At 37.3% G+C, this 8,459-nt stretch overlaps 1 non-coding gene and 1 pseudogene across 1 annotated transcript; one reads left to right on the forward strand and one right to left on the reverse strand.

The window, feature by feature from the left end:
* Positions 1-523: 523 nt before the first annotated feature.
* On the forward strand, positions 524-1,069 carry LOC114635818 (annotated as a pseudogene).
* Positions 1,070-7,936: 6,867 nt separating this feature from the next.
* Positions 7,937-8,045, reverse strand: LOC114635820. Its single transcript, XR_003713532.1, has one exon. It is a non-coding gene; the product is annotated as a U6 spliceosomal RNA (small nuclear RNA).
* Positions 8,046-8,459: the final 414 nt, after the last annotated feature.

Genomic DNA, 8,459 nt, shown 5'->3' on the forward strand with positions numbered 1-8,459 from the left:
ATGCATTTTTTCATGTAAATAAAATAAACTATTTCAGTATCAAGTCTCAAATGGAGAGAAGATCTAGAATGCAGCCCCCGAGATACCACAGCCACATGAGTGAGCCTCGGAGTGACACAGCTCCGAGGACTGTGTGTGCTGAGGACTTCGTGCTGTCATGCTGATATGGAGTTCTGCTCTGCTTGCTGCCCTCACATTCCTCTCAGTCTAATTACAGGAAAATTCTAAGGGGGCTTCAAGTCACTGGGCAACACCTCTGGCACTCACAATTGATTTCTTACACAGCTTTTCCCCCTCAGCTTCCTGACAGGATTTAAGAATTGCTCATGAGGGAGCTCCGGTGAGCCTGCCACGAGGTTCTCGCGAGATCCGCCGCCTCCATCCCAAGCACCTGTGTCTGGCAGAGCCGGTGTGAGAAGAGACAATCCTTCCCCTCTGCCAGGATAATCAAGAGTTTTGGTCTGACCTTTGGGTACACATCAGGATAGTCAGGAGCCTGGCGAAAAAAAAAAAAAATCAGACTATGGCGCTGAAACGGATTAATAAGGAACTTAGTGATTTGGCCCGTGACCCTCCAGCACAATGTTCTGCAGGTCTCGTTGGAGATGACATGTTTCATTGGCAAGTCACAATTATGGAACCTATTGACAGCCCACATCAAGGTGGTGTATTCTTTTTGACAATTCATTTTCCTACAGACTACCCCTTGAAACCACCTAAGGTTGCATTTACAACAAGAATTTATCATCCAAATATTAACAGTAATGGCAGCATTTGTCTTGATATTCTATGATCACAGTGGTCTCCTGCTTTAACTATTTCTAAAGTTCTTTTATCCATTTGTTCACTGCTATGTGATCCAAACCCAGATGACTCCCTAGTGTCAGAGATTGCACGGATCTATAAAACAGACAGAGATAAGTACAACAGAATATCTTGGGAATGGACTCAGAAGTATGCCATGTGATGCTACCTTAAAGTCAGAATAACCTGCATTATAGCTGGAATAAACTTTAAATTACTGTTCCTTTTTTGATTTTCTTATCCGGCTGCTCCCCTATCAGACCTCATCTTTCTTTGTGAGTCACCGTCCTCTGCACCTGTGCTGTTGTGCCAGCTCCCCTGTCTCTATGCATTTCCCCAAAAAGACTGCTTGAAGAGGGGCTGGAGAGATGGCTCAGCAGTTAAGAGCACTGACTGTTCTTCCAGAGGTCCTGAGTTCAATTCCCAGCAACCACATGGTGGCTCACAACCATCTGTAATGGGATCTGATGCCCTCTTCTGGTGTGTCTGAAAACAGCTACAGTGTACTCATATGCATAAAATAAATAACTTTAAAAAAAAAAAAAAAGACTGCTTGAAGAGAAATCCAAACTTAGGTGATAGGCTGCCAAGTGTATCTCCTTGTTCCTGTTTTTGTTCCTGTTTTGTTCCTGTTCCTGTTTGTGTTCCTGTTTGTGGGGAGTATAAAAGGGAGCTATGCAGTTAAAAATAGAGCATTTAGTCTCTACCAGATGTCTCCTTGTGTTTCTTTCTCTCGCCCTCAGCCCTCCACCGATCCAAAGAACTCAGTCAGCTGGTGTAGCTGACATTTTTTAAATTTTATTTTTTGTTTACCTCCCTCTATTCATTCACATGCTCATCTGAGAAGACTTAAGTTCTTCCAGTTTTGGATAATGACTGCTTTCAGAAACTGTAAAATAGTTCAAGAGAACAGTTGCCCAAGATTCAGAAATTTTTTTTAAAACTGGAGCATGTGTATTATGTGGCCAATGTCTTCACCTTAACATGGTTATGAGACTAAACCTGACTGCTCTAACATGCTGAAGAAGCCGTCTGAGGGGGAGGGAGATGGATGCTCAGCTGTCACACCAAAGGGAGCAGCATTCTTCTAGCAGCATCCATTCTTGTTTAAACCTTCCACTGTTAGAGACTGAGGTTACATAATATACTTTATGCTCATAACTGATGTGGCTGGAGAATTGCTATTGAATTATAGCATCAGCAGAACAGAAAATGTGATGTATTTTATGCATGTCAATAAAGGAATGACCTGTTCTTGTTCTACAGAGAATGGAACTGGAAGTCAAACACCCTTTGTATTCCAAAATAGGGTCTCAAAACATTTTGTAATTTTCATTTAAATTGTTAGGAGGATTGGAGCTATTAGTTAATCTATCTTCCAATTCTGTTTAATATAGCACTGAATAAATGATGCGAGTTGTCAATGGATGAGTGATCAACTAATAGCTCTCCTAGTAACTGATTTATTTTTCTTCAATAAAGTTGCATAAACCAAAAAAAAAAATTGCTCATGAGTAGATATTCACTCTGAAGATTTAAGGTAGATTGATTGATTTTTGTATACATGTTTAGATTTGTGAGCCTTTTAAGATTCTTATAAGATTACTTTTTTAAGGATAAATAATAAAATAATTACTCCTGTCTTTGTAATATCAAATTGTTGTCTGCCAGTAAGATAAACTGGCTGAGAAAAGTACCTTGCTTGCTTATACTTTGTTAATCTATAACAAGTTAGTTAGTTATGAATGTATACAGGTTTTGGGAAATAATGTTTTCTTTAACTGTACTACATAATACTATTCTTGTAAAATTATTGAAAAACACATTTTTTTTTAACCATTCATAGAAGAAAACTAAAATGTAATCACATTGTAATTTAATACTGCTTGAAAGATTTTGCTGGGATACATAAGTAATGGAACAAAGAATAAAATATGAGGGTCAGAGCATACCTCAGCTATGTGTATCTGTTAAGGCTTGTGTGTGCTGAGCTGAACACTGTTCCCTCTACCGTCAACTGTGTGTATGTATGTATATATGCAAAGCTTGTCTGGGTATGTGTTGGAGATTTCTCATTGTGTGTAATTATCTATATATGTGTGAACTGCTTGGAACCTGCTTGCTGGAGATTTTCTCTAACCATTCTGTGTGTGAATGAGTGTATCTCTGCCTACAGTTCTGTATGTATTCATGTATGTATGTATGTATGTATGTATGCATGCATATATTTGTGTGTATGAAGTTACTGCACTCTGCCTTTTGGTCCATCCATTCAGTGTGTGCGTGTGTGTGTGTGTGTGTGTGTGTGCACGTGCGAGCGCGTGCGTGTGTATTTTCTCTCTTTACTGGTCTTTCTCACTTGTCCCAAGGAGTTAAGAATTCATAGTTTTTTCTGCTGTCCATAGAGGGTTCCAGCCCCAGTAATTTAAGCTTTGTTTCCTCAGAAAAATGTCTGTTGAGTAACATCTCTAATCGCTGGCTGCTTTTGGCAGCAGCCTCATGGGTATCTGGATCCAACCCCATCAGTAGCTCTAAGCACTGACCCCCAAGGGCTGCCTGCCTCAGTTTACCCACTACATGGATGTAAACATCAGTCATAAGCAATGGTGGAAATTAGTTTGCTTATAATTTAGAAGGAAATTCAATTTTACCTTAATTTTCTGTGTATGTGTTTTCTTGAATGTATGTCTATGCACCACATGTGTGGCTTGTGTCCATGAAGAGATGGACTGCCCAGAATTGCAGTCATGGATAGCTGTGAGGCAAGATTTTTTATTTCCAAAGGAAAGATTGAACAAATAAACCTTTCACCAACACCATTAAAATAAAAGAATAAAGAAGATGTAGCTTTCAATTTCTTACCTTTTTATATCTGAAAGATAATAAACATGATGATGTCTATTATTATATTTTTTTGTTTCGTTTTTACTGGAGGGTCTATCATTAGAGACTATTACATTATTTAAAATTATTTACATGGCACTATAATTGAAGGACTCAGGCAAAAATATTTCCTTTAATAATATGCATTTGATATGTGGAAATCATAAATTGACTCCCAAGACTTAATCATTCTAAAAATATATATAAATTGACTATCCATTATGAATTAGAACTAACTTAGCTTCTGCATACCTGCCTTCATAACTACAAGAAGCAATTTCAGCATTTGAAAAAAAGAATCAATTTAATTTCTTTGTGTAAAATCTAGATTCTTCCTTATTGATGACTCTGGTATGTCTGAATTAAAATAATATTTAATCATTATTTTTAAATTTATTTTTCTTAAATTTTATTAAAGAAATATGGTTTCTATTATTTTCGGGTGTAAATGTTTAAGTCCCAAATACCTGTAATTATTTCGATATTCATAAAAAAAACTAGTAAAATTGTTTCTTTTTTACTCTTCAGCAATAGTTAAGATAAAAACATGTCACAATAAACTCAAACTGAGCCAGGTGGGGGTGGCGCATGCCTTTAATCCCAGCACTTGGGGGGCAGAGGCAGACAGATTTCTGAGTTCGAGGCCAGCCTGGTCTACAGAGTTAGTTCCAGGACAGCCAGGGCTGCACAGAGGAAACCCTGTCTCGAAAAACCAAAAAAAAAAAAAAAAATCCTCAAACTGTCCTGTTTTAATAAATGTAAACCATCCTATTGCCTTCTAACACACAGTCCCTGGAGTTGGCAAGGATGAAAGCGATGAGGGAGATGAAGTCCATCCCCCTTGCCTTAGGAGAACTGTGCAGCTCACTGTAATAGAAAAATGTTAACAGAAAAGAAGTTTCTTGAAATTAAACTTAAAACTAATATGCTAAAGAAATTTCAAGTTTCTGCCAGCCATTTGATTAAACAATAACTTGCTAATCATTTTTAGAAACTTTGGTTTCCTGTTTCTCATATCCAGAAACTGAGCCAATGTAACTAACTAGATAATCTCATCTATACACTTATATCCATACATACATGCACACACACATATATATGCATATCACATAATTTTTGTTTGTTTGTTTGTTTGTTTTTCGAGACAGGGTTTCTCTGTGTAGCCCTGGCTGTCCTGGAACTCACTTTGTAGACCAGGCTGGCCTCGAACTCAGAAATCCGCCTGCCTCTGCCTCCTAAATACTGGAATTAAAGGTGTGTGCCACCACTGCCTGGAAAGTATTTTTATATACTATAATGACACTTCATCTTAAACCTCAAAGTTTTTCTTTTATACACATAAGGTAAAAACAGTCTAATAGCATTATTTTCTACTTTTCATGAAACAACTGCACCTACAACTAAAAAACTTGAGCTCAATTACAATCAACAGTAACTGCTTTACAGAACATAATTCCAGTTTCAATAGAAAAACAGCTTACCAACATTTATAATATCCAGACCAAATTTGCAGTCTCATCCAGATGTATAAAAAAAGTGCTCGGCCTAGAGAGCCAACTGGCTACATGATACCTGAACCATAAAGAGATTCACTAATAATTGAGGAGTATGTTAAAGCAAAATTCTGGTCATTGTCTTTGAATAATCCTATTAGGTTAAAGATAATGTGTGCTTTTATACAACTCTTTCTACTACATTTAAAAACATACTGCATTCCTAACACACAACCTCAGTCATGTCTCTACTCTACAAACAACACTGGTAGTAAAACAAGACCCAAAACTATCACTTTAGCTAATTCCCAACATAGCTATTGTGAGTACACTGCAATAGCACACAGTTTAAAAACTATTCACTATCTCCTTTTCACTTATTTAAGGGCATCAATGCTCTATGAAAAACAGCCAAGTTATTGCACCACCAGAAAAACACAATATGATATCTGGCTTCAGTCAATATAACAGGAGACTCTTAATCTCAAGGTCATGGGTGCCAACTATAAAAGGAATTACACACTCTAGGTAGCCCATATAAAAGAGACACAATCCAGGTATTTTGTTTACAAGCTGTAAGCCTAGATCAGGCAGGTTTAGAGCTATACTGACCTATTTCCCAACCATGATGTCCCTTGTTAATTGCTGGTTCTCCAGGTCATGTGCTTCAGGTCCATCTCCTCACATGGTGACTTGCTCCTCCCTTGGTCCCCCTTTCCTCTCTCCTGAGACCCTCCACTCGATCTGCAAGTCCCACCTTTCTCCCTCTACTGCCCAATCACAGGCTCTATCCTTTTATTGACCAGTTAAACTCAGGAGCAAGTTTACATAGCATCACTTGGGGTACTTGAGGATCTACTCTTCAGGGGCAACTAGATCTTAAGAGCCAGTATGTAGGTAACATTTAAATACAAGCAGCACCAGACTAACCTCTGACAATAACTCTTCCTTATCTGAACAATAACCATCAACATCTTTGCCTATTATACAACCCATACAAATATTTTCAGATCCTAGCACCCATAGCCATGGCTTCTGGTAAAATGTAAATATGTGTCACATTCTTACAAACTCAAGACGGAAAGTGAGTAAATTAGCCAGTGTTTCTGCAACAGTCCACTATCTAAACTGTAAGAATTTAAGGGTTGTCAATAACAAACCAACAGAGAATGCCACTAAACAAAGACAACAGCCACAATCTACTATATTCCAAAGTCACCACCATGAATTAAGCTTTAAAAGGAACCTACATGATTATATTTGAAGGACTTTTAAAATAAGAGTCTCATTTGGAAATTAAAGAAAGTCCATCTTGGAAGTAAACACTGAGTGTGGTCCATGCATCCCCAGTGCCCTTGCCTGAGAGGCAGCACCACAGTTTTTCTCTTCACTGCTGACCTGTTCCACAGTGCAACAGAGTGCACGGGTTTCTCCACCAGCAGAGTGAGCTACTTCATGTGAGATTCATGGAAATACAAGGATAACAGTCCTCACTGGGGAGAAAACTAGACAGGCACACGGAGAAAGTTTGTGGAGGAATGGTTGAAGAAATCAGAGGCCAAGACACAAGAGTGTGAAAAAGAAATCATGAGAATGAGTCTATAACTAATACGATTTTTAAACTGTTGCTCTTTGGAATGAAAACTAATGTTGCTAACAGGACAGAAAACAACTGCAACCTGAGAATCCAGGAAGGGATTAAAAGCCCCAACCATGAGCAGAGGTTAAATAGCTCTGAATGAAATCATCAAAGAGATTATTCAAGAAACAGCTCACAAAAGAAGTCACAGATGGACCAGATGCCCTGGCTACGTTGACCTAATTTATGAATATAAGAAACAAGAAATCAGTTTCCAACAAAAACCACTAAAGACGTCTCATCTAACAATGCAAGTCAAAATACTAGACCTGATTTTCATAGAGCTAGTGTGTAGAAGTCAAAGATACTAACTTCTAAACTGACTCATAGTACATGTAATTTTGATGCTATGTCTAATAATGACCCAGAGAATGAAATATCTGGAAAAGTAGACAAAAGGAATTGGAAGACAAGTTCTAGGCACAGGGTTGACTGTAAACTTAATAAAAGACAATCTAGTTGTTTTATGTATAGCAAATATTTTTATACACTCCAAATGAGTCAAAGATCTTAAGATATAAAAATGAATGTCATAAACATAAAACAAGAACAGAGAGAGTATCAAGGTATTATAACTAGTTTTTCTAAAGAGAAGAAAATCACATTTTGTCAGTTTTCAATACCAAGTGGAACTTAAACATTTCCTGTAATATTTGGCTTCTGGTGCACCACTCAACAGAAATGAAGGAGGTATGAATTATAAAAGGCTGTTAAATATTATAAAAATCCAGTGACTAACAAGATGCAGGCAATTAAGTAAACAAAGAAAATATTCTGCTTCAAAACCATGTATGGACAGATAGTGATAGAAAGAATGACAAAAGAGGATTAGTTCCCTGCCACTTTCAAAGAGCAAGTGCCTACCAAGGTCAAAATCTAGATGCAGACTGTTCAAACAAGCAGCTGACTTAGACTCTACCCACCAGACTGAGCAACAAAGGAACTCAGAGATACTATCAAACATGCACGTGTGTATATTTTTTCTCATTTTGGCAGATATTCATTAAGAATTTGCTTAGTGTTCAACATGAGACAAGAACTGTGTACTTCCTTCAGCTATAAATTTCTTGCTTTCTAGAACTTAAGTTTTTATTTTTTTTATTGGATATCTTATCTTAAAAAAATGGACCACTTCACAAATTTGCATGTCATCCTTGCGCAGGGCCCATGCTAATCCTCTCTGCATCATTCCAATTTTAGTATACATGCTGCTGGAAAGGTAGCACAGTTTTACCTTTTTAATAACACAATGTAGAAAATACAGAAAGAAAGAGCAACCTCATACAAAAGTGTGCTTAAGAAACTAACCATAGACAATGAAACAAAGATTTAACAAGTTCAGGAAGTAACCCATGATCTGCTAATACAAATCACTAAATCTCAAAATTTTTTTGAAAACATTTAACAGCTAATAAAAGCCTTAGAAAACTTGAAAACTAATACACATATAAAATATAAATGTGTGTCTACAATTACCCTTCCCAAGGCATACTGTGTAAGCAGATGATTGTAACCAAGAATGACTAATTCCAGATCAGAAATCCAGATGAGCAGACTCTGCTTTGTCTCATTAGGGTCTTTTCTAAAGTAATCCCAGTGTTTTATATCTGACAAATTAGGGAACAGAAGTAACTGGGCTA

Source organism: Grammomys surdaster, unplaced genomic scaffold (assembly GCF_004785775.1).
Source record: "Grammomys surdaster isolate TR1022 unplaced genomic scaffold, NIH_TR_1.0 118223, whole genome shotgun sequence".
Lineage (NCBI taxonomy): Eukaryota > Metazoa > Chordata > Mammalia > Rodentia > Muridae > Grammomys > Grammomys surdaster.